Genomic DNA, 23,513 nt, shown 5'->3' with positions numbered 1-23,513 from the left:
ACGGGACCCGACGCAGCTTAACTTCTGGGAGCTGACGAGACCAGGTTTTTTCTGCGTGGTATGGCCGTTGTCGTTTTAACACGAAACTGAATTGAATACACTCAAGGAATGATTTTCCAACATTGAAACCTACACAAGGACGATTGATTTCTATAATTAAGGATATTGGACTGGTAACCATCGTGTTCGTTGAGCCACTATTTTTCTATGAAATAGAAATTCACATTCATCGGTAAAGTCACTGCTGGTAATGAAACACTCTACACTTCCCTTGTTGGTGTTTAAAAAATAGCTATCACTGTTTACGAGATGAAATATCAAAATTCACCCCTAGATGGCGTTGAATAAAGTATCAATATTCACCACGAGATGGTTTCAACTAAAACTTTGATTCATTTTCGAAACTCTTGCTGGTTATAAAAGGTTTGATGCCAACAGCATCCCGTATTCCCAAGCGGTCATCCTTCTAGGTACTAACGGGACCCGACGCAGCTTAACTTCTGGGAGCTGACGAGACCAGGTTTTTTCTGCGTGGTATGGCCGTTGTCGTTTTAACACGAAACTGAATTGAATACACTCAAGGAATGATTTTCCAACATTGAAACCTACACAAGGACGATTGATTTCTATAATTAAGGATATTGGACTGGTAACCATCGTGTTCGTTGAGCCACTATTTTTCTATGAAATAGAAATTCACATTCATCGGTAAAGTCACTGCTGGTAATGAAACACTCTACACTTCCCTTGTTGGTGTTTAAAAATATAGCTATCACTGTTTACGAGATGAAATATCAAAATTCACCCCTAGATGGCGTTGAATAAAGTATCAATATTCACCACGAGATGGTTTCAACTAAAACTTTGATTCATTTTCGAAACTCTTGCTGGTTATAAAGGTTTTGATGCCAACAGCATCCCGTATTCCCAAGCGGTCATCCTTCTAGGTACTAACGGGACCCGACGCAGCTTAACTTCTGGGAGCTGACGAGACCAGGTTTTTTCTGCGTGGTATGGCCGTTGTCGTTTTAACACGAAACTGAATTGAATACACTCAAGGAATGATTTTCCAACATTGAAACCTACACAAGGACGATTGATTTCTATAATTAAGGATATTGGACTGGTAACCATCGTGTTCGTTGAGCCACTATTTTTCTATGAAATAGAAATTCACATTCATCGGTAAAGTCACTGCTGGTAATGAAACACTCTACACTTCCCTTGTTGGTGTTTAAAAAATAGCTATCACTGTTTACGAGATGAAATATCAAAATTCACCCCTAGATGGCGTTGAATAAAGTATCAATATTCACCACGAGATGGTTTCAACTAAAACTTTGATTCATTTTCGAAACTCTTGCTGGTTATAAAAGGTTTGATGCCAACAGCATCCCGTATTCCCAAGCGGTCATCCTTCTAGGTACTAACGGGACCCGACGCAGCTTAACTTCTGGGAGCTGACGAGACCAGGTTTTTTCTGCGTGGTATGGCCGTTGTCGTTTTAACACGAAACTGAATTGAATACACTCAAGGAATGATTTTCCAACATTGAAACCTACACAAGGACGATTGATTTCTATAATTAAGGATATTGGACTGGTAACCATCGTGTTCGTTGAGCCACTATTTTTCTATGAAATAGAAATTCACATTCATCGGTAAAGTCACTGCTGGTAATGAAACACTCTACACTTCCCTTGTTGGTGTTTAAAAAATAGCTATCACTGTTTACGAGATGAAATATCAAAATTCACCCCTAGATGGCGTTGAATAAAGTATCAATATTCACCACGAGATGGTTTCAACTAAAACTTTGATTCATTTTCGAAACTCTTGCTGGTTATAAAAGGTTTGATGCCAACAGCATCCCGTATTCCCAAGCGGTCATCCTTCTAGGTACTAACGGGACCCGACGCAGCTTAACTTCTGGGAGCTGACGAGACCAGGTTTTTTCTGCGTGGTATGGCCGTTGTCGTTTTAACACGAAACTGAATTGAATACACTCAAGGAATGATTTTCCAACATTGAAACCTACACAAGGACGATTGATTTCTATAATTAAGGATATTGGACTGGTAACCATCGTGTTCGTTGAGCCACTATTTTTCTATGAAATAGAAATTCACATTCATCGGTAAAGTCACTGCTGGTAATGAAACACTCTACACTTCCCTTGTTGGTGTTTAAAAAATAGCTATCACTGTTTACGAGATGAAATATCAAAATTCACCCCTAGATGGCGTTGAATAAAGTATCAATATTCACCACGAGATGGTTTCAACTAAAACTTTGATTCATTTTCGAAACTCTTGCTGGTTATAAAAGGTTTGATGCCAACAGCATCCCGTATTCCCAAGCGGTCATCCTTCTAGGTACTAACGGGACCCGACGCAGCTTAACTTCTGGGAGCTGACGAGACCAGGTTTTTTCTGCGTGGTATGGCCGTTGTCGTTTTAACACGAAACTGAATTGAATACACTCAAGGAATGATTTTCCAACATTGAAACCTACACAAGGACGATTGATTTCTATAATTAAGGATATTGGACTGGTAACCATCGTGTTCGTTGAGCCACTATTTTTCTATGAAATAGAAATTCACATTCATCGGTAAAGTCACTGCTGGTAATGAAACACTCTACACTTCCCTTGTTGGTGTTTAAAAAATAGCTATCACTGTTTACGAGATGAAATATCAAAATTCACCCCTAGATGGCGTTGAATAAAGTATCAATATTCACCACGAGATGGTTTCAACTAAAACTTTGATTCATTTTCGAAACTCTTGCTGGTTATAAAAGGTTTGATGCCAACAGCATCCCGTATTCCCAAGCGGTCATCCTTCTAGGTACTAACGGGACCCGACGCAGCTTAACTTCTGGGAGCTGACGAGACCAGGTTTTTTCTGCGTGGTATGGCCGTTGTCGTTTTAACACGAAACTGAATTGAATACACTCAAGGAATGATTTTCCAACATTGAAACCTACACAAGGACGATTGATTTCTATAATTAAGGATATTGGACTGGTAACCATCGTGTTCGTTGAGCCACTATTTTTCTATGAAATAGAAATTCACATTCATCGGTAAAGTCACTGCTGGTAATGAAACACTCTACACTTCCCTTGTTGGTGTTTAAAAAATAGCTATCACTGTTTACGAGATGAAATATCAAAATTCACCCCTAGATGGCGTTGAATAAAGTATCAATATTCACCACGAGATGGTTTCAACTAAAACTTTGATTCATTTTCGAAACTCTTGCTGGTTATAAAAGGTTTGATGCCAACAGCATCCCGTATTCCCAAGCGGTCATCCTTCTAGGTACTAACGGGACCCGACGCAGCTTAACTTCTGGGAGCTGACGAGACCAGGTTTTTTCTGCGTGGTATGGCCGTTGTCGTTTTAACACGAAACTGAATTGAATACACTCAAGGAATGATTTTCCAACATTGAAACCTACACAAGGACGATTGATTTCTATAATTAAGGATATTGGACTGGTAACCATCGTGTTCGTTGAGCCACTATTTTTCTATGAAATAGAAATTCACATTCATCGGTAAAGTCACTGCTGGTAATGAAACACTCTACACTTCCCTTGTTGGTGTTTAAAAAATAGCTATCACTGTTTACGAGATGAAATATCAAAATTCACCCCTAGATGGCGTTGAATAAAGTATCAATATTCACCACGAGATGGTTTCAACTAAAACTTTGATTCATTTTCGAAACTCTTGCTGGTTATAAAAGGTTTGATGCCAACAGCATCCCGTATTCCCAAGCGGTCATCCTTCTAGGTACTAACGGGACCCGACGCAGCTTAACTTCTGGGAGCTGACGAGACCAGGTTTTTTCTGCGTGGTATGGCCGTTGTCGTTTTAACACGAAACTGAATTGAATACACTCAAGGAATGATTTTCCAACATTGAAACCTACACAAGGACGATTGATTTCTATAATTAAGGATATTGGACTGGTAACCATCGTGTTCGTTGAGCCACTATTTTTCTATGAAATAGAAATTCACATTCATCGGTAAAGTCACTGCTGGTAATGAAACACTCTACACTTCCCTTGTTGGTGTTTAAAAAATAGCTATCACTGTTTACGAGATGAAATATCAAAATTCACCCCTAGATGGCGTTGAATAAAGTATCAATATTCACCACGAGATGGTTTCAACTAAAACTTTGATTCATTTTCGAAACTCTTGCTGGTTATAAAAGGTTTGATGCCAACAGCATCCCGTATTCCCAAGCGGTCATCCTTCTAGGTACTAACGGGACCCGACGCAGCTTAACTTCTGGGAGCTGACGAGACCAGGTTTTTTCTGCGTGGTATGGCCGTTGTCGTTTTAACACGAAACTGAATTGAATACACTCAAGGAATGATTTTCCAACATTGAAACCTACACAAGGACGATTGATTTCTATAATTAAGGATATTGGACTGGTAACCATCGTGTTCGTTGAGCCACTATTTTTCTATGAAATAGAAATTCACATTCATCGGTAAAGTCACTGCTGGTAATGAAACACTCTACACTTCCCTTGTTGGTGTTTAAAAAATAGCTATCACTGTTTACGAGATGAAATATCAAAATTCACCCCTAGATGGCGTTGAATAAAGTATCAATATTCACCACGAGATGGTTTCAACTAAAACTTTGATTCATTTTCGAAACTCTTGCTGGTTATAAAAGGTTTGATGCCAACAGCATCCCGTATTCCCAAGCGGTCATCCTTCTAGGTACTAACGGGACCCGACGCAGCTTAACTTCTGGGAGCTGACGAGACCAGGTTTTTTCTGCGTGGTATGGCCGTTGTCGTTTTAACACGAAACTGAATTGAATACACTCAAGGAATGATTTTCCAACATTGAAACCTACACAAGGACGATTGATTTCTATAATTAAGGATATTGGACTGGTAACCATCGTGTTCGTTGAGCCACTATTTTTCTATGAAATAGAAATTCACATTCATCGGTAAAGTCACTGCTGGTAATGAAACACTCTACACTTCCCTTGTTGGTGTTTAAAAAATAGCTATCACTGTTTACGAGATGAAATATCAAAATTCACCCCTAGATGGCGTTGAATAAAGTATCAATATTCACCACGAGATGGTTTCAACTAAAACTTTGATTCATTTTCGAAACTCTTGCTGGTTATAAAAGGTTTGATGCCAACAGCATCCCGTATTCCCAAGCGGTCATCCTTCTAGGTACTAACGGGACCCGACGCAGCTTAACTTCTGGGAGCTGACGAGACCAGGTTTTTTCTGCGTGGTATGGCCGTTGTCGTTTTAACACGAAACTGAATTGAATACACTCAAGGAATGATTTTCCAACATTGAAACCTACACAAGGACGATTGATTTCTATAATTAAGGATATTGGACTGGTAACCATCGTGTTCGTTGAGCCACTATTTTTCTATGAAATAGAAATTCACATTCATCGGTAAAGTCACTGCTGGTAATGAAACACTCTACACTTCCCTTTGTTGGTGTTTAAAAAATAGCTATCACTGTTTACGAGATGAAATATCAAAATTCACCCCTAGATGGCGTTGAATAAAGTATCAATATTCACCACGAGATGGTTTCAACTAAAACTTTGATTCATTTTCGAAACTCTTGCTGGTTATAAAAGGTTTGATGCCAACAGCATCCCGTATTCCCAAGCGGTCATCCTTCTAGGTACTAACGGGACCCGACGCAGCTTAACTTCTGGGAGCTGACGAGACCAGGTTTTTTCTGCGTGGTATGGCCGTTGTCGTTTTAACACGAAACTGAATTGAATACACTCAAGGAATGATTTTCCAACATTGAAACCTACACAAGGACGATTGATTTCTATAATTAAGGATATTGGACTGGTAACCATCGTGTTCGTTGAGCCACTATTTTTCTATGAAATAGAAATTCACATTCATCGGTAAAGTCACTGCTGGTAATGAAACACTCTACACTTCCCTTGTTGGTGTTTAAAAAATAGCTATCACTGTTTACGAGATGAAATATCAAAATTCACCCCTAGATGGCGTTGAATAAAGTATCAATATTCACCACGAGATGGTTTCAACTAAAACTTTGATTCATTTTCGAAACTCTTGCTGGTTATAAAAGGTTTGATGCCAACAGCATCCCGTATTCCCAAGCGGTCATCCTTCTAGGTACTAACGGGACCCGACGCAGCTTAACTTCTGGGAGCTGACGAGACCAGGTTTTTTCTGCGTGGTATGGCCGTTGTCGTTTTAACACGAAACTGAATTGAATACACTCAAGGAATGATTTTCCAACATTGAAACCTACACAAGGACGATTGATTTCTATAATTAAGGATATTGGACTGGTAACCATCGTGTTCGTTGAGCCACTATTTTTCTATGAAATAGAAATTCACATTCATCGGTAAAGTCACTGCTGGTAATGAAACACTCTACACTTCCCTTGTTGGTGTTTAAAAAATAGCTATCACTGTTTACGAGATGAAATATCAAAATTCACCCCTAGATGGCGTTGAATAAAGTATCAATATTCACCACGAGATGGTTTCAACTAAAACTTTGATTCATTTTCGAAACTCTTGCTGGTTATAAAAGGTTTGATGCCAACAGCATCCCGTATTCCCAAGCGGTCATCCTTCTAGGTACTAACGGGACCCGACGCAGCTTAACTTCTGGGAGCTGACGAGACCAGGTTTTTTCTGCGTGGTATGGCCGTTGTCGTTTTAACACGAAACTGAATTGAATACACTCAAGGAATGATTTTCCAACATTGAAACCTACACAAGGACGATTGATTTCTATAATTAAGGATATTGGACTGGTAACCATCGTGTTCGTTGAGCCACTATTTTTCTATGAAATAGAAATTCACATTCATCGGTAAAGTCACTGCTGGTAATGAAACACTCTACACTTCCCTTGTTGGTGTTTAAAAAATAGCTATCACTGTTTACGAGATGAAATATCAAAATTCACCCCTAGATGGCGTTGAATAAAGTATCAATATTCACCACGAGATGGTTTCAACTAAAACTTTGATTCATTTTCGAAACTCTTGCTGGTTATAAAAGGTTTGATGCCAACAGCATCCCGTATTCCCAAGCGGTCATCCTTCTAGGTACTAACGGGACCCGACGCAGCTTAACTTCTGGGAGCTGACGAGACCAGGTTTTTTCTGCGTGGTATGGCCGTTGTCGTTTTAACACGAAACTGAATTGAATACACTCAAGGAATGATTTTCCAACATTGAAACCTACACAAGGACGATTGATTTCTATAATTAAGGATATTGGACTGGTAACCATCGTGTTCGTTGAGCCACTATTTTTCTATGAAATAGAAATTCACATTCATCGGTAAAGTCACTGCTGGTAATGAAACACTCTACACTTCCCTTGTTGGTGTTTAAAAAATAGCTATCACTGTTTACGAGATGAAATATCAAAATTCACCCCTAGATGGCGTTGAATAAAGTATCAATATTCACCACGAGATGGTTTCAACTAAAACTTTGATTCATTTTCGAAACTCTTGCTGGTTATAAAAGGTTTGATGCCAACAGCATCCCGTTACTTCCCAAGCGGTCATCCTTCTAAAGGTACTAACGGGACCCGACGCAGCTTAACTTCTGGGAGCTGACGAGACCAGGTTTTTTCTGCGTGGTATGGCCGTTGTCGTTTTAACACGAAACTGAATTGAATACACTCAAGGAATGATTTTCCAACATTGAAACCTACACAAGGACGATTGATTTCTATAATTAAGGATATTGGACTGGTAACCATCGTGTTCGTTGAGCCACTATTTTTCTATGAAATAGAAATTCACATTCATCGGTAAAGTCACTGCTGGTAATGAAACACTCTACACTTCCCTTGTTGGTGTTTAAAAAATAGCTATCACTGTTTACGAGATGAAATATCAAAATTCACCCCTAGATGGCGTTGAATAAAGTATCAATATTCACCACGAGATGGTTTCAACTAAAACTTTGATTCATTTTCGAAACTCTTGCTGGTTATAAAAGGTTTGATGCCAACAGCATCCCGTATTCCCAAGCGGTCATCCTTCTAGGTACTAACGGGACCCGACGCAGCTTAACTTCTGGGAGCTGACGAGACCAGGTTTTTTCTGCGTGGTATGGCCGTTGTCGTTTTAACACGAAACTGAATTGAATACACTCAAGGAATGATTTTCCAACATTGAAACCTACACAAGGACGATTGATTTCTATAATTAAGGATATTGGACTGGTAACCATCGTGTTCGTTGAGCCACTATTTTTCTATGAAATAGAAATTCACATTCATCGGTAAAGTCACTGCTGGTAATGAAACACTCTACACTTCCCTTGTTGGTGTTTAAAAAATAGCTATCACTGTTTACGAGATGAAATATCAAAATTCACCCCTAGATGGCGTTGAATAAAGTATCAATATTCACCACGAGATGGTTTCAACTAAAACTTTGATTCATTTTCGAAACTCTTGCTGGTTATAAAAGGTTTGATGCCAACAGCATCCCGTATTCCCAAGCGGTCATCCTTCTAGGTACTAACGGGACCCGACGCAGCTTAACTTCTGGGAGCTGACGAGACCAGGTTTTTTCTGCGTGGTATGGCCGTTGTCGTTTTAACACGAAACTGAATTGAATACACTCAAGGAATGATTTTCCAACATTGAAACCTACACAAGGACGATTGATTTCTATAATTAAGGATATTGGACTGGTAACCATCGTGTTCGTTGAGCCCCTTTTTTTCTATGAAATAGAAATTCACATTCATCGGAAAAATTATTTTTTGTAATAAAAATATTTTCACTGCCCTTGTTGGTGTTTAAAAAATAGCTATCACTGTTTACGAGATGAAATATCAAAATTCACCCCTAGATGGCGTTGAATAAAGTTCATCAATATTCACCACGAGATGGTTTCAACTAAAACTTTGATTCATTTTCGAAACTCTTGCTGGTTAATAAAGGTTTGATGCCAACAGCATTCCACGATTTTCGTATTCCCGGAATGCTACCGAGCTCACCCTTCTAGGTCTAACAAATCAAACGGGACGCAGCACTAAATTCAGAGGCCACTGAGAGACCAGGTTTTTTTGCGTGGTATGGCCGTTGTCGGTTTTAACACGAAACTGAATTGAATACACTCAAGGAATGATTTTCCAACATTGAAACCTACACAAGGACGATTGATTTCTATAATTAAGGACATTGGACTGGTAACCATCGTGTTCGTTGAGCCACTATTTTTCTAATGAAATAGAAAAATTCACATTCATCGGTAAAGTCACTGCTGGTAATGAAACACTCTACACTTCCCTTGTTGGTGTTTAAAAAATAGCTATCACTGTTTACGAGATGAAATATCAAAATTCACCCCTAGATGGCGTTGAATAAAGTATCAATATTCACCACGAGATGGTTTCAACTAAAACTTTGATTCATTTTCGAAACTCTTGCTGGTTATAAAAGGTTTGATGCCAACAGCATCCCGTATTCCCAAGCGGTCATCCTTCTAGGTACTAACGGGACCCGACGCAGCTTAACTTCTGGGAGCTGACGAGACCAGGTTTTTTCTGCGTGGTATGGCCGTTGTCGTTTTAACACGAAACTGAATTGAATACACTCAAGGAATGATTTTCCAACATTGAAACCTACACAAGGACGATTGATTTCTATAATTAAGGACATTGGACTGGTAACCATCGTGTTCGTTGAGCCACTATTTTTCTATGAAATAGAAATTCACATTCATCGGTAAAGTCACTGCTGGTAATGAAACACTCTACACTTCCCTTGTTGGTGTTTAAAAAATAGCTATCACTGTTTACGAGATGAAATATCAAAATTCACCCCTAGATGGCGTTGAATAAAGTATCAATATTCACCACGAGATGGTTTCAACTAAAACTTTGATTCATTTTCGAAACTCTTGCTGGTTATAAAAGGTTTGATGCCAACAGCATCCCGTATTCCCAAGCGGTCATCCTTCTAGGTACTAACGGGACCCGACGCAGCTTAACTTCTGGGAGCTGACGAGACCAGGTTTTTTCTGCGTGGTATGGCCGTTGTCGTTTTAACACGAAACTGAATTGAATACACTCAAGGAATGATTTTCCAACATTGAAACCTACACAAGGACGATTGATTTCTATAATTAAGGATATTGGACTGGTAACCATCGTGTTCGTTGAGCCACTATTTTTCTATGAAATAGAAATTCACATTCATCGGTAAAGTCACTGCTGGTAATGAAACACTCTACACTTCCCTTGTTGGTGTTTAAAAAATAGCTATCACTGTTTACGAGATGAAATATCAAAATTCACCCCTAGATGGCGTTGAATAAAGTATCAATATTCACCACGAGATGGTTTCAACTAAAACTTTGATTCATTTTCGAAACTCTTGCTGGTTATAAAAGGTTTGATGCCAACAGCATCCCGTATTCCCAAGCGGTCATCCTTCTAGGTACTAACGGGACCCGACGCAGCTTAACTTCTGGGAGCTGACGAGACCAGGTTTTTTCTGCGTGGTATGGCCGTTGTCGTTTTAACACGAAACTGAATTGAATACACTCAAGGAATGATTTTCCAACATTGAAACCTACACAAGGACGATTGATTTCTATAATTAAGGACATATTGGACTGGTAACCATCGTGTTCGTTGAGCCACTATTTTTCTATGAAATAGAAATTCACATTCATCGGTAAAGTCACTGCTGGTAATGAAACACTCTACACTTCCCTTGTTGGTGTTTAAAAAATAGCTATCACTGTTTACGAGATGAAATATCAAAATTCACCCCTAGATGGCGTTGAATAAAGTATCAATATTCACCACGAGATGGTTTCAACTAAAACTTTGATTCATTTTCGAAACTCTTGCTGGTTATAAAAGGTTTGATGCCAACAGCATCCCGTATTCCCAAGCGGTCATCCTTCTAGGTACTAACGGGACCCGACGCAGCTTAACTTCTGGGAGCTGACGAGACCAGGTTTTTTCTGCGTGGTATGGCCGTTGTCGTTTTAACACGAAACTGAATTGAATACACTCAAGGAATGATTTTCCAACATTGAAACCTACACAAGGACGATTGATTTCTATAATTAAGGATATTGGACTGGTAACCATCGTGTTCGTTGAGCCACTATTTTTCTATGAAATAGAAATTCACATTCATCGGTAAAGTCACTGCTGGTAATGAAACACTCTACACTTCCCTTGTTGGTGTTTAAAAAATAGCTATCACTGTTTACGAGATGAAATATCAAAATTCACCCCTAGATGGCGTTGAATAAAGTATCAATATTCACCACGAGATGGTTTCAACTAAAACTTTGATTCATTTTCGAAACTCTTGCTGGTTATAAAAGGTTTGATGCCAACAGCATCCCGTATTCCCAAGCGGTCATCCTTCTAGGTACTAACGGGACCCGACGCAGCTTAACTTCTGGGAGCTGACGAGACCAGGTTTTTTCTGCGTGGTATGGCCGTTGTCGTTTTAACACGAAACTGAATTGAATACACTCAAGGAATGATTTTCCAACATTGAAACCTACACAAGGACGATTGATTTCTATAATTAAGGATATTGGACTGGTAACCATCGTGTTCGTTGAGCCACTATTTTTCTATGAAATAGAAATTCACATTCATCGGTAAAGTCACTGCTGGTAATGAAACACTCTACACTTCCCTTGTTGGTGTTTAAAAAATAGCTATCACTGTTTACGAGATGAAATATCAAAATTCACCCCTAGATGGCGTTGAATAAAGTATCAATATTCACCACGAGATGGTTTCAACTAAAACTTTGATTCATTTTCGAAACTCTTGCTGGTTATAAAAGGTTTGATGCCAACAGCATCCCGTATTCCCAAGCGGTCATCCTTCTAGGTACTAACGGGACCCGACGCAGCTTAACTTCTGGGAGCTGACGAGACCAGGTTTTTTCTGCGTGGTATGGCCGTTGTCGTTTTAACACGAAACTGAATTGAATACACTCAAGGAATGATTTTCCAACATTGAAACCTACACAAGGACGATTGATTTCTATAATTAAGGATATTGGACTGGTAACCATCGTGTTCGTTGAGCCACTATTTTTCTATGAAATAGAAATTCACATTCATCGGTAAAGTCACTGCTGGTAATGAAACACTCTACACTTCCCTTGTTGGTGTTTAAAAAATAGCTATCACTGTTTACGAGATGAAATATCAAAATTCACCCCTAGATGGCGTTGAATAAAGTATCAATATTCACCACGAGATGGTTTCAACTAAAACTTTGATTCATTTTCGAAACTCTTGCTGGTTATAAAAGGTTTGATGCCAACAGCATCCCGTATTCCCAAGCGGTCATCCTTCTAGGTACTAACGGGACCCGACGCAGCTTAACTTCTGGGAGCTGACGAGACCAGGTTTTTTCTGCGTGGTATGGCCGTTGTCGTTTTAACACGAAACTGAATTGAATACACTCAAGGAATGATTTTCCAACATTGAAACCTACACAAGGACGATTGATTTCTATAATTAAGGATATTGGACTGGTAACCATCGTGTTCGTTGAGCCACTATTTTTCTATGAAATAGAAATTCACATTCATCGGTAAAGTCACTGCTGGTAATGAAACACTCTACACTTCCCTTGTTGGTGTTTAAAAAATAGCTATCACTGTTTACGAGATGAAATATCAAAATTCACCCCTAGATGGCGTTGAATAAAGTATCAATATTCACCACGAGATGGTTTCAACTAAAACTTTGATTCATTTTCGAAACTCTTGCTGGTTATAAAAGGTTTGATGCCAACAGCATCCCGTATTCCCAAGCGGTCATCCTTCTAGGTACTAACGGGACCCGACGCAGCTTAACTTCTGGGAGCTGACGAGACCAGGTTTTTTCTGCGTGGTATGGCCGTTGTCGTTTTAACACGAAACTGAATTGAATACACTCAAGGAATGATTTTCCAACATTGAAACCTACACAAGGACGATTGATTTCTATAATTAAGGATATTGGACTGGTAACCATCGTGTTCGTTGAGCCACTATTTTTCTATGAAATAGAAATTCACATTCATCGGTAAAGTCACTGCTGGTAATGAAACACTCTACACTTCCCTTGTTGGTGTTTAAAAAATAGCTATCACTGTTTACGAGATGAAATATCAAAATTCACCCCTAGATGGCGTTGAATAAAGTATCAATATTCACCACGAGATGGTTTCAACTAAAACTTTGATTCATTTTCGAAACTCTTGCTGGTTATAAAAGGTTTGATGCCAACAGCATCCCGTATTCCCAAGCGGTCATCCTTCTAGGTACTAACGGGACCCGACGCAGCTTAACTTCTGGGAGCTGACGAGACCAGGTTTTTTCTGCGTGGTATGGCCGTTGTCGTTTTAACACGAAACTGAATTGAATACACTCAAGGAATGATTTTCCAACATTGAAACCTACACAAGGACGATTGATTTCTATAATTAAGGATATTGGACTGGTAACCATCGTGTTCGTTGAGCCACTATTTTTCTATGAAATAGAAATTCACATTCATCGGTAAAGTCACTGCTGGTAATGAAACACTCTACACTTCCCTTGTTGGTGTTTAAAAAATAGCTATCACTGTTTACGAGATGAAATATCAAAATTCACCCCTAGATGGCGTTGAATAAAGTATCAATATTCACCACGAGATGGTTTCAACTAAAACTTTGATTCATTTTCGAAACTCTTGCTGGTTATAAAAGGTTTGATGCCAACAGCATCCCGTATTCCCAAGCGGTCATCCTTCTAGGTACTAACGGGACCCGACGCAGCTTAACTTCTGGGAGCTGACGAGACCAGGTTTTTTCTGCGTGGTATGGCCGTTGTCGTTTTAACACGAAACTGAATTGAATACACTCAAGGAATGATTTTCCAACATTGAAACCTACACAAGGACGATTGATTTCTATAATTAAGGATATTGGACTGGTAACCATCGTGTTCGTTGAGCCACTATTTTTCTATGAAATAGAAATTCACATTCATCGGTAAAGTCACTGCTGGTAATGAAACACTCTACACTTCCCTTGTTGGTGTTTAAAAAATAGCTATCACTGTTTACGAGATGAAATATCAAAATTCACCCCTAGATGGCGTTGAATAAAGTATCAATATTCACCACGAGATGGTTTCAACTAAAACTTTGATTCATTTTCGAAACTCTTGCTGGTTATAAAAGGTTTGATGCCAACAGCATCCCGTATTCCCAAGCGGTCATCCTTCTAGGTACTAACGGGACCCGACGCAGCTTAACTTCTGGGAGCTGACGAGACCAGGTTTTTTCTGCGTGGTATGGCCGTTGTCGTTTTAACACGAAACTGAATTGAATACACTCAAGGAATGATTTTCCAACATTGAAACCTACACAAGGACGATTGATTTCTATAATTAAGGATATTGGACTGGTAACCATCGTGTTCGTTGAGCCACTATTTTTCTATGAAATAGAAATTCACATTCATCGGTAAAGTCACTGCTGGTAATGAAACACTCTACACTTCCCTTGTTGGTGTTTAAAAAATAGCTATCACTGTTTACGAGATGAAATATCAAAATTCACCCCTAGATGGCGTTGAATAAAGTATCAATATTCACCACGAGATGGTTTCAACTAAAACTTTGATTCATTTTCGAAACTCTTGCTGGTTATAAAAGGTTTGATGCCAACAGCATCCCGTATTCCCAAGCGGTCATCCTTCTAGGTACTAACGGGACCCGACGCAGCTTAACTTCTGGGAGCTGACGAGACCAGGTTTTTTCTGCGTGGTATGGCCGTTGTCGTTTTAACACGAAACTGAATTGAATACACTCAAGGAATGATTTTCCAACATTGAAACCTACACAAGGACGATTGATTTCTATAATTAAGGATATTGGACTGGTAACCATCGTGTTCGTTGAGCCACTATTTTTCTATGAAATAGAAATTCACATTCATCGGTAAAGTCACTGCTGGTAATGAAACACTCTACACTTCCCTTGTTGGTGTTTAAAAAATAGCTATCACTGTTTACGAGATGAAATATCAAAATTCACCCCTAGATGGCGTTGAATAAAGTATCAATATTCACCACGAGATGGTTTCAACTAAAACTTTGATTCATTTTCGAAACTCTTGCTGGTTATAAAAGGTTTGATGCCAACAGCATCCCGTATTCCCAAGCGGTCATCCTTCTAGGTACTAACGGGACCCGACGCAGCTTAACTTCTGGGAGCTGACGAGACCAGGTTTTTTCTGCGTGGTATGGCCGTTGTCGTTTTAACACGAAACTGAATTGAATACACTCAAGGAATGATTTTCCAACATTGAAACCTACACAAGGACGATTGATTTCTATAATTAAGGATATTGGACTGGTAACCATCGTGTTCGTTGAGCCACTATTTTTCTATGAAATAGAAATTCACATTCATCGGTAAAGTCACTGCTGGTAATGAAACACTCTACACTTCCCTTGTTGGTGTTTAAAAAATAGCTATCACTGTTTACGAGATGAAATATCAAAATTCACCCCTAGATGGCGTTGAATAAAGTATCAATATTCACCACGAGATGGTTTCAACTAAAACTTTGATTCATTTTCGAAACTCTTGCTGGTTATAAAAGGTTTGATGCCAACAGCATCCCGTATTCCCAAGCGGTCATCCTTCTAGGTACTAACGGGACCCGACGCAGCTTAACTTCTGGGAGCTGACGAGACCAGGTTTTTTCTGCGTGGTATGGCCGTTGTCGTTTTAACACGAAACTGAATTGAATACACTCAAGGAATGATTTTCCAACATTGAAACCTACACAAGGACGATTGATTTCTATAATTAAGGACTATTGGACTGGTAACCATCGTGTTCGTTGAGCCACTATTTTTCTATGAAATAGAAATTCACATTCATCGGTAAAGTCACTGCTGGTAATGAAACACTCTACACTTCCCTTGTTGGTGTTTAAAAAATAGCTATCACTGTTTACGAGATGAAATATCAAAATTCACCCCTAGATGGCGTTGAATAAAGTATCAATATTCACCACGAGATGGTTTCAACTAAAACTTTGATTCATTTTCGAAACTCTTGCTGGTTATAAAAGGTTTGATGCCAACAGCATCCCGTATTCCCAAGCGGTCATCCTTCTAGGTACTAACGGGACCCGACGCAGCTTAACTTCTGGGAGCTGACGAGACCAGGTTTTTTCTGCGTGGTATGGCCGTTGTCGTTTTAACACGAAACTGAATTGAATACACTCAAGGAATGATTTTCCAACATTGAAACCTACACAAGGACGATTGATTTCTATAATTAAGGATATTGGACTGGTAACCATCGTGTTCGTTGAGCCACTATTTTTCTATGAAATAGAAATTCACATTCATCGGTAAAGTCACTGCTGGTAATGAAACACTCTACACTTCCCTTGTTGGTGTTTAAAAAATAGCTATCACTGTTTACGAGATGAAATATCAAAATTCACCCCTAGATGGCGTTGAATAAAGTATCAATATTCACCACGAGATGGTTTCAACTAAAACTTTGATTCATTTTCGAAACTCTTGCTGGTTATAAAAGGTTTGATGCCAACAGCATCCCGTATTCCCAAGCGGTCATCCTTCTAGGTACTAACGGGACCCGACGCAGCTTAACTTCTGGGAGCTGACGAGACCAGGTTTTTTCTGCGTGGTATGGCCGTTGTCGTTTTAACACGAAACTGAATTGAATACACTCAAGGAATGATTTTCCAACATTGAAACCTACACAAGGACGATTGATTTCTATAATTAAGGATATTGGACTGGTAACCATCGTGTTCGTTGAGCCACTATTTTTCTATGAAATAGAAATTCACATTCATCGGTAAAGTCACTGCTGGTAATGAAACACTCTACACTTCCCTTGTTGGTGTTTAAAAAATAGCTATCACTGTTTACGAGATGAAATATCAAAATTCACCCCTAGATGGCGTTGAATAAAGTATCAATATTCACCACGAGATGGTTTCAACTAAAACTTTGATTCATTTTCGAAACTCTTGCTGGTTATAAAAGGTTTGATGCCAACAGCATCCCGTATTCCCAAGCGGTCATCCTTCTAGGTACTAACGGGACCCGACGCAGCTTAACTTCTGGGAGCTGACGAGACCAGGTTTTTTCTGCGTGGTATGGCCGTTGTCGTTTTAACACGAAACTGAATTGAATACACTCAAGGAATGATTTTCCAACATTGAAACCTACACAAGGACGATTGATTTCTATAATTAAGGATATTGGACTGGTAACCATCGTGTTCGTTGAGCCACTATTTTTCTATGAAATAGAAATTCACATTCATCGGTAAAGTCACTGCTGGTAATGAAACACTCTACACTTCCCTTGTTGGTGTTTAAAAAATAGCTATCACTGTTTACGAGATGAAATATCAAAATTCACCCCTAGATGGCGTTGAATAAAGTATCAATATTCACCACGAGATGGTTTCAACTAAAACTTTGATTCATTTTCGAAACTCTTGCTGGTTATAAAAGGTTTGATGCCAACAGCATCCCGTATTCCCAAGCGGTCATCCTTCTAGGTACTAACGGGACCCGACGCAGCTTAACTTCTGGGAGCTGACGAGACCAGGTTTTTTCTGCGTGGTATGGCCGTTGTCGTTTTAACACGAAACTGAATTGAATACACTCAAGGAATGATTTTCCAACATTGAAACCTACACAAGGACGATTGATTTCTATAATTAAGGATATTGGACTGGTAACCATCGTGTTCGTTGAGCCACTATTTTTCTATGAAATAGAAATTCACATTCATCGGTAAAGTCACTGCTGGTAATGAAACACTCTACACTTCCCTTGTTGGTGTTTAAAAAATAGCTATCACTGTTTACGAGATGAAATATCAAAATTCACCCCTAGATGGCGTTGAATAAAGTATCAATATTCACCACGAGATGGTTTCAACTAAAACTTTGATTCATTTTCGAAACTCTTGCTGGTTATAAAAGGTTTGATGCCAACAGCATCCCGTATTCCCAAGCGGTCATCCTTCTAGGTACTAACGGGACCCGACGCAGCTTAACTTCTGGGAGCTGACGAGACCAGGTTTTTTCTGCGTGGTATGGCCGTTGTCGTTTTAACACGAAACTGAATTGAATACACTCAAGGAATGATTTTCCAACATTGAAACCTACACAAGGACGATTGATTTCTATAATTAAGGATATTGGACTGGTAACCATCGTGTTCGTTGAGCCACTATTTTTCTATGAAATAGAAATTCACATTCATCGGTAAAGTCACTGCTGGTAATGAAACACTCTACACTTCCCTTGTTGGTGTTTAAAAAATAGCTATCACTGTTTACGAGATGAAATATCAAAATTCACCCCTAGATGGCGTTGAATAAAGTATCAATATTCACCACGAGATGGTTTCAACTAAAACTTTGATTCATTTTCGAAACTCTTGCTGGTTATAAAAGGTTTGATGCCAACAGCATCCCGTATTCCCAAGCGGTCATCCTTCTAGGTACTAACGGGACCCGACGCAGCTTAACTTCTGGGAGCTGACGAGACCAGGTTTTTTCTGCGTGGTATGGCCGTTGTCGTTTTAACACGAAACTGAATTGAATACACTCAAGGAATGATTTTCCAACATTGAAACCTACACAAGGACGATTGATTTCTATAATTAAGGATATTGGACTGGTAACCATCGTGTTCGTTGAGCCACTATTTTTCTATGAAATAGAAATTCACATTCATCGGTAAAGTCACTGCTGGTAATGAAACACTCTACACTTCCCTTGTTGGTGTTTAAAAAATAGCTATCACTGTTTACGAGATGAAATATCAAAATTCACCCCTAGATGGCGTTGAATAAAGTATCAATATTCACCACGAGATGGTTTCAACTAAAACTTTGATTCATTTTCGAAACTCTTGCTGGTTATAAAAGGTTTGATGCCAACAGCATCCCGTATTCCCAAGCGGTCATCCTTCTAGGTACTAACGGGACCCGACGCAGCTTAACTTCTGGGAGCTGACGAGACCAGGTTTTTTCTGCGTGGTATGGCCGTTGTCGTTTTAACACGAAACTGAATTGAATACACTCAAGGAATGATTTTCCAACATTGAAACCTACACAAGGACGATTGATTTCTATAATTAAGGATATTGGACTGGTAACCATCGTGTTCGTTGAGCCACTATTTTTCTATGAAATAGAAATTCACATTCATCGGTAAAGTCACTGCTGGTAATGAAACACTCTACACTTCCCTTGTTGGTGTTTAAAAAATAGCTATCACTGTTTACGAGATGAAATATCAAAATTCACCCCTAGATGGCGTTGAATAAAGTATCAATATTCACCACGAGATGGTTTCAACTAAAACTTTGATTCATTTTCGAAACTCTTGCTGGTTATAAAAGGTTTGATGCCAACAGCATCCCGTATTCCCAAGCGGTCATCCTTCTAGGTACTAACGGGACCCGACGCAGCTTAACTTCTGGGAGCTGACGAGACCAGGTTTTTTCTGCGTGGTATGGCCGTTGTCGTTTTAACACGAAACTGAATTGAATACACTCAAGGAATGATTTTCCAACATTGAAACCTACACAAGGACGATTGATTTCTATAATTAAGGATATTGGACTGGTAACCATCGTGTTCGTTGAGCCACTATTTTTCTATGAAATAGAAATTCACATTCATCGGTAAAGTCACTGCTGGTAATGAAACACTCTACACTTCCCTTGTTGGTGTTTAAAAAATAGCTATCACTGTTTACGAGATGAAATATCAAAATTCACCCCTAGATGGCGTTGAATAAAGTATCAATATTCACCACGAGATGGTTTCAACTAAAACTTTGATTCATTTTCGAAACTCTTGCTGGTTATAAAAGGTTTGATGCCAACAGCATCCCGTATTCCCAAGCGGTCATCCTTCTAGGTACTAACGGGACCCGACGCAGCTTAACTTCTGGGAGCTGACGAGACCAGGTTTTTTCTGCGTGGTATGGCCGTTGTCGTTTTAACACGAAACTGAATTGAATACACTCAAGGAATGATTTTCCAACATTGAAACCTACACAAGGACGATTGATTTCTATAATTAAGGATATTGGACTGGTAACCATCGTGTTCGTTGAGCCACTATTTTTCTATGAAATAGAAATTCACATTCATCGGTAAAGTCACTGCTGGTAATGAAACACTCTACACTTCCCTTGTTGGTGTTTAAAAAATAGCTATCACTGTTTACGAGATGAAATATCAAAATTCACCCCTAGATGGCGTTGAATAAAGTATCAATATTCACCACGAGATGGTTTCAACTAAAACTTTGATTCATTTTCGAAACTCTTGCTGGTTATAAAAGGTTTGATGCCAACAGCATCCCGTATTCCCAAGCGGTCATCCTTCTAGGTACTAACGGGACCCCGCGCAGCTTAACTTCTGGGAGCTGACGAGACCAGGTTTTTTCTGCGTGGTATGGCCGTTGTCGTTTTAACACGAAACTGAATTGAATACACTCAAGGAATGATTTTCCAACATTGAAACCTACACAAGGACGATTGATTTCTATAATTAAGGATATTGGACTGGTAACCATCGTGTTCGTTGAGCCACTATTTTTCTATGAAATAGAAATTCACATTCATCGGTAAAGTCACTGCTGGTAATGAAACACTCTACACTTCCCTTGTTGGTGTTTAAAAAATAGCTATCACTGTTTACGAGATGAAATATCAAAATTCACCCCTAGATGGCGTTGAATAAAGTATCAATATTCACCACGAGATGGTTTCAACTAAAACTTTGATTCATTTTCGAAACTCTTGCTGGTTATAAAAGGTTTGATGCCAACAGCATCCCGTATTCCCAAGCGGTCATCCTTCTAGGTACTAACGGGACCCGACGCAGCTTAACTTCTGGGAGCTGACGAGACCAGGTTTTTTCTGCGTGGTATGGCCGTTGTCGTTTTAACACGAAACTGAATTGAATACACTCAAGGAATGATTTTCCAACATTGAAACCTACACAAGGACGATTGATTTCTATAATTAAGGATATTGGACTGGTAACCATCGTGTTCGTTGAGCCACTATTTTTCTATGAAATAGAAATTCACATTCATCGGTAAAGTCACTGCTGGTAATGAAACACTCTACACTTCCCTTGTTGGTGTTTAAAAAATAGCTATCACTGTTTACGAGATGAAATATCAAAATTCACCCCTAGATGGCGTTGAATAAAGTATCAATATTCACCACGAGATGGTTTCAACTAAAACTTTGATTCATTTTCGAAACTCTTGCTGGTTATAAAAGGTTTGATGCCAACAGCATCCCGTATTCCCAAGCGGTCATCCTTCTAGGTACTAACGGGACCCGACGCAGCTTAACTTCTGGGAGCTGACGAGACCAGGTTTTTTCTGCGTGGTATGGCCGTTGTCGTTTTAACACGAAACTGAATTGAATACACTCAAGGAATGATTTTCCAACATTGAAACCTACACAAGGACGATTGATTTCTATAATTAAGGATATTGGACTGGTAACCATCGTGTTCGTTGAGCCACTATTTTTCTATGAAATAGAAATTCACATTCATCGGTAAAGTCACTGCTGGTAATGAAACACTCTACACTTCCCTTGTTGGTGTTTAAAAAATAGCTATCACTGTTTACGAGATGAAATATCAAAATTCACCCCTAGATGGCGTTGAATAAAGTATCAATATTCACCACGAGATGGTTTCAACTAAAACTTTGATTCATTTTCGAAACTCTTGCTGGTTATAAAAGGTTTGATGCCAACAGCATCCCGTATTCCCAAGCGGTCATCCTTCTAGGTACTAACGGGACCCGACGCAGCTTAACTTCTGGGAGCTGACGAGACCAGGTTTTTTCTGCGTGGTATGGCCGTTGTCGTTTTAACACGAAACTGAATTGAATACACTCAAGGAATGATTTTCCAACATTGAAACCTACACAAGGACGATTGATTTCTATAATTAAGGATATTGGACTGGTAACCATCGTGTTCGTTGAGCCACTATTTTTCTATGAAATAGAAATTCACATTCATCGGTAAAGTCACTGCTGGTAATGAAACACTCTACACTTCCCTTGTTGGTGTTTAAAAAATAGCTATCACTGTTTACGAGATGAAATATCAAAATTCACCCCTAGATGGCGTTGAATAAAGTATCAATATTCACCACGAGATGGTTTCAACTAAAACTTTGATTCATTTTCGAAACTCTTGCTGGTTATAAAAGGTTTGATGCCAACAGCATCCCGTATTCCCAAGCGGTCATCCTTCTAGGTACTAACGGGACCCGACGCAGCTTAACTTCTGGGAGCTGACGAGACCAGGTTTTTTCTGCGTGGTATGGCCGTTGTCGTTTTAACACGAAACTGAATTGAATACACTCAAGGAATGATTTTCCAACATTGAAACCTACACAAGGACGATTGATTTCTATAATTAAGGATATTGGACTGGTAACCATCGTGTTCGTTGAGCCACTATTTTTCTATGAAATAGAAATTCACATTCATCGGTAAAGTCACTGCTGGTAATGAAACACTCTACACTTCCCTTGTTGGTGTTTAAAAAATAGCTATCACTGTTTACGAGATGAAATATCAAAATTCACCCCTAGATGGCGTTGAATAAAGTATCAATATTCACCACGAGATGGTTTCAACTAAAACTTTGATTCATTTTCGAAACTCTTGCTGGTTATAAAAGGTTTGATGCCAACAGCATCCCGTATTCGCAAGCGGTCACCCTTCTAGGTACTAACGGGACACGAAGCAGCTTAACTTCTGGGAGTTAACGAGACCAGGTTTTTTCTGCGTGGTATGGCCGTTGTCGTTTTAACACGAAACTGAATTGAATACACTCAAGGAATGATTTTCCAACATTGAAACCTACACAAGGACGATTGATTTCTATAATTAAGGATATTGGACTGGTAACCATCGTGTTCGTTGAACCACTATTCTTTTATGAAAAAGAACGATGATTCTTCTATGAAATAGAAATTCACATTCATCTTCCCTCTCATTTCATTTGCTTGAACCATTTGGCCTACGACACAGACCAATGTGAAGAACAGCATATTCTTCATCCAACCGGTTGCCCGTTTCTTCCTGGTAAGGCAACCCGCCGGTAATTCCGTTGCTGCTGAGACCACGGAATCCTTTTTGTCTTGTAGGCCTTCGCCCATTTCGGCAATCGGCTCCAATGGCCGATGCCTCATTCTCCCCTTTTCTCTCCTGGCTGGTGGCTCCACAGCTGCCGCAGCAGTGCTGTTGTCGGGTGTCACACCAGTGTCGGCTTCAAGTGTCTCACTCGTGTCGGTTTCGGCACACGCCATACCCTCTTCAGTTTCGGTTCTTGCTTCTTCCGAGCCAGTGTCAGCACGCG

The 23,513-nt window shown here is 39.5% G+C and overlaps 47 pseudogenes; all 47 read right to left on the bottom strand.

Annotated features, from left to right (window-relative positions):
* Nucleotides 1-429: 429 nt before the first annotated feature.
* Nucleotides 430-548, bottom strand: LOC123476074 (annotated as a pseudogene).
* A 358-nt stretch (nt 549-906) lies between these two features.
* Nucleotides 907-1,025, bottom strand: LOC123476073 (annotated as a pseudogene).
* Nucleotides 1,026-1,382: 357 nt separating this feature from the next.
* LOC123476072 lies at nt 1,383-1,501 on the bottom strand (annotated as a pseudogene).
* Nucleotides 1,502-1,858: 357 nt separating this feature from the next.
* LOC123476071 lies at nt 1,859-1,977 on the bottom strand (annotated as a pseudogene).
* A 357-nt stretch (nt 1,978-2,334) lies between these two features.
* On the bottom strand, nt 2,335-2,453 carry LOC123476070 (annotated as a pseudogene).
* A 357-nt stretch (nt 2,454-2,810) lies between these two features.
* LOC123476069 lies at nt 2,811-2,929 on the bottom strand (annotated as a pseudogene).
* A 357-nt stretch (nt 2,930-3,286) lies between these two features.
* On the bottom strand, nt 3,287-3,405 carry LOC123476068 (annotated as a pseudogene).
* Nucleotides 3,406-3,762: 357 nt separating this feature from the next.
* Nucleotides 3,763-3,881, bottom strand: LOC123476067 (annotated as a pseudogene).
* Nucleotides 3,882-4,238: 357 nt separating this feature from the next.
* On the bottom strand, nt 4,239-4,357 carry LOC123476066 (annotated as a pseudogene).
* Nucleotides 4,358-4,714: 357 nt separating this feature from the next.
* LOC123476064 lies at nt 4,715-4,833 on the bottom strand (annotated as a pseudogene).
* A 357-nt stretch (nt 4,834-5,190) lies between these two features.
* Nucleotides 5,191-5,309, bottom strand: LOC123476063 (annotated as a pseudogene).
* A 358-nt stretch (nt 5,310-5,667) lies between these two features.
* On the bottom strand, nt 5,668-5,786 carry LOC123476062 (annotated as a pseudogene).
* Nucleotides 5,787-6,143: 357 nt separating this feature from the next.
* Nucleotides 6,144-6,262, bottom strand: LOC123476061 (annotated as a pseudogene).
* Nucleotides 6,263-6,619: 357 nt separating this feature from the next.
* Nucleotides 6,620-6,738, bottom strand: LOC123476060 (annotated as a pseudogene).
* A 357-nt stretch (nt 6,739-7,095) lies between these two features.
* On the bottom strand, nt 7,096-7,214 carry LOC123476059 (annotated as a pseudogene).
* A 357-nt stretch (nt 7,215-7,571) lies between these two features.
* Nucleotides 7,572-7,694, bottom strand: LOC123476077 (annotated as a pseudogene).
* A 357-nt stretch (nt 7,695-8,051) lies between these two features.
* On the bottom strand, nt 8,052-8,170 carry LOC123476058 (annotated as a pseudogene).
* Nucleotides 8,171-8,527: 357 nt separating this feature from the next.
* Nucleotides 8,528-8,646, bottom strand: LOC123476057 (annotated as a pseudogene).
* Nucleotides 8,647-9,507: 861 nt separating this feature from the next.
* On the bottom strand, nt 9,508-9,626 carry LOC123476056 (annotated as a pseudogene).
* A 357-nt stretch (nt 9,627-9,983) lies between these two features.
* LOC123476055 lies at nt 9,984-10,102 on the bottom strand (annotated as a pseudogene).
* A 357-nt stretch (nt 10,103-10,459) lies between these two features.
* On the bottom strand, nt 10,460-10,578 carry LOC123476053 (annotated as a pseudogene).
* A 359-nt stretch (nt 10,579-10,937) lies between these two features.
* LOC123476052 lies at nt 10,938-11,056 on the bottom strand (annotated as a pseudogene).
* A 357-nt stretch (nt 11,057-11,413) lies between these two features.
* Nucleotides 11,414-11,532, bottom strand: LOC123476051 (annotated as a pseudogene).
* A 357-nt stretch (nt 11,533-11,889) lies between these two features.
* Nucleotides 11,890-12,008, bottom strand: LOC123476050 (annotated as a pseudogene).
* Nucleotides 12,009-12,365: 357 nt separating this feature from the next.
* On the bottom strand, nt 12,366-12,484 carry LOC123476049 (annotated as a pseudogene).
* Nucleotides 12,485-12,841: 357 nt separating this feature from the next.
* LOC123476048 lies at nt 12,842-12,960 on the bottom strand (annotated as a pseudogene).
* Nucleotides 12,961-13,317: 357 nt separating this feature from the next.
* On the bottom strand, nt 13,318-13,436 carry LOC123476047 (annotated as a pseudogene).
* A 357-nt stretch (nt 13,437-13,793) lies between these two features.
* On the bottom strand, nt 13,794-13,912 carry LOC123476046 (annotated as a pseudogene).
* Nucleotides 13,913-14,269: 357 nt separating this feature from the next.
* Nucleotides 14,270-14,388, bottom strand: LOC123476045 (annotated as a pseudogene).
* A 357-nt stretch (nt 14,389-14,745) lies between these two features.
* LOC123476044 lies at nt 14,746-14,864 on the bottom strand (annotated as a pseudogene).
* A 357-nt stretch (nt 14,865-15,221) lies between these two features.
* On the bottom strand, nt 15,222-15,340 carry LOC123476042 (annotated as a pseudogene).
* Nucleotides 15,341-15,697: 357 nt separating this feature from the next.
* Nucleotides 15,698-15,816, bottom strand: LOC123476041 (annotated as a pseudogene).
* A 358-nt stretch (nt 15,817-16,174) lies between these two features.
* Nucleotides 16,175-16,293, bottom strand: LOC123476040 (annotated as a pseudogene).
* Nucleotides 16,294-16,650: 357 nt separating this feature from the next.
* On the bottom strand, nt 16,651-16,769 carry LOC123476039 (annotated as a pseudogene).
* A 357-nt stretch (nt 16,770-17,126) lies between these two features.
* Nucleotides 17,127-17,245, bottom strand: LOC123476038 (annotated as a pseudogene).
* Nucleotides 17,246-17,602: 357 nt separating this feature from the next.
* Nucleotides 17,603-17,721, bottom strand: LOC123476037 (annotated as a pseudogene).
* Nucleotides 17,722-18,078: 357 nt separating this feature from the next.
* LOC123476036 lies at nt 18,079-18,197 on the bottom strand (annotated as a pseudogene).
* Nucleotides 18,198-18,554: 357 nt separating this feature from the next.
* On the bottom strand, nt 18,555-18,673 carry LOC123476035 (annotated as a pseudogene).
* A 357-nt stretch (nt 18,674-19,030) lies between these two features.
* LOC123476034 lies at nt 19,031-19,149 on the bottom strand (annotated as a pseudogene).
* Nucleotides 19,150-19,506: 357 nt separating this feature from the next.
* Nucleotides 19,507-19,625, bottom strand: LOC123476033 (annotated as a pseudogene).
* A 357-nt stretch (nt 19,626-19,982) lies between these two features.
* On the bottom strand, nt 19,983-20,101 carry LOC123476076 (annotated as a pseudogene).
* A 357-nt stretch (nt 20,102-20,458) lies between these two features.
* Nucleotides 20,459-20,577, bottom strand: LOC123476075 (annotated as a pseudogene).
* Nucleotides 20,578-20,934: 357 nt separating this feature from the next.
* On the bottom strand, nt 20,935-21,053 carry LOC123476065 (annotated as a pseudogene).
* Nucleotides 21,054-21,410: 357 nt separating this feature from the next.
* On the bottom strand, nt 21,411-21,529 carry LOC123476054 (annotated as a pseudogene).
* Nucleotides 21,530-21,886: 357 nt separating this feature from the next.
* LOC123476043 lies at nt 21,887-22,005 on the bottom strand (annotated as a pseudogene).
* Nucleotides 22,006-22,362: 357 nt separating this feature from the next.
* On the bottom strand, nt 22,363-22,481 carry LOC123476032 (annotated as a pseudogene).
* A 357-nt stretch (nt 22,482-22,838) lies between these two features.
* Nucleotides 22,839-22,957, bottom strand: LOC123476078 (annotated as a pseudogene).
* Between the last annotated feature and the right edge of the window lie 556 nt (nt 22,958-23,513).

Source organism: Daphnia magna, linkage group LG9 (genome assembly GCF_020631705.1).
Source record: "Daphnia magna isolate NIES linkage group LG9, ASM2063170v1.1, whole genome shotgun sequence".
NCBI classification, from domain to species: Eukaryota; Metazoa; Arthropoda; class Branchiopoda; order Diplostraca; family Daphniidae; genus Daphnia; species Daphnia magna.
This window is presented reverse-complemented; position numbering and strand designations above follow the sequence as displayed.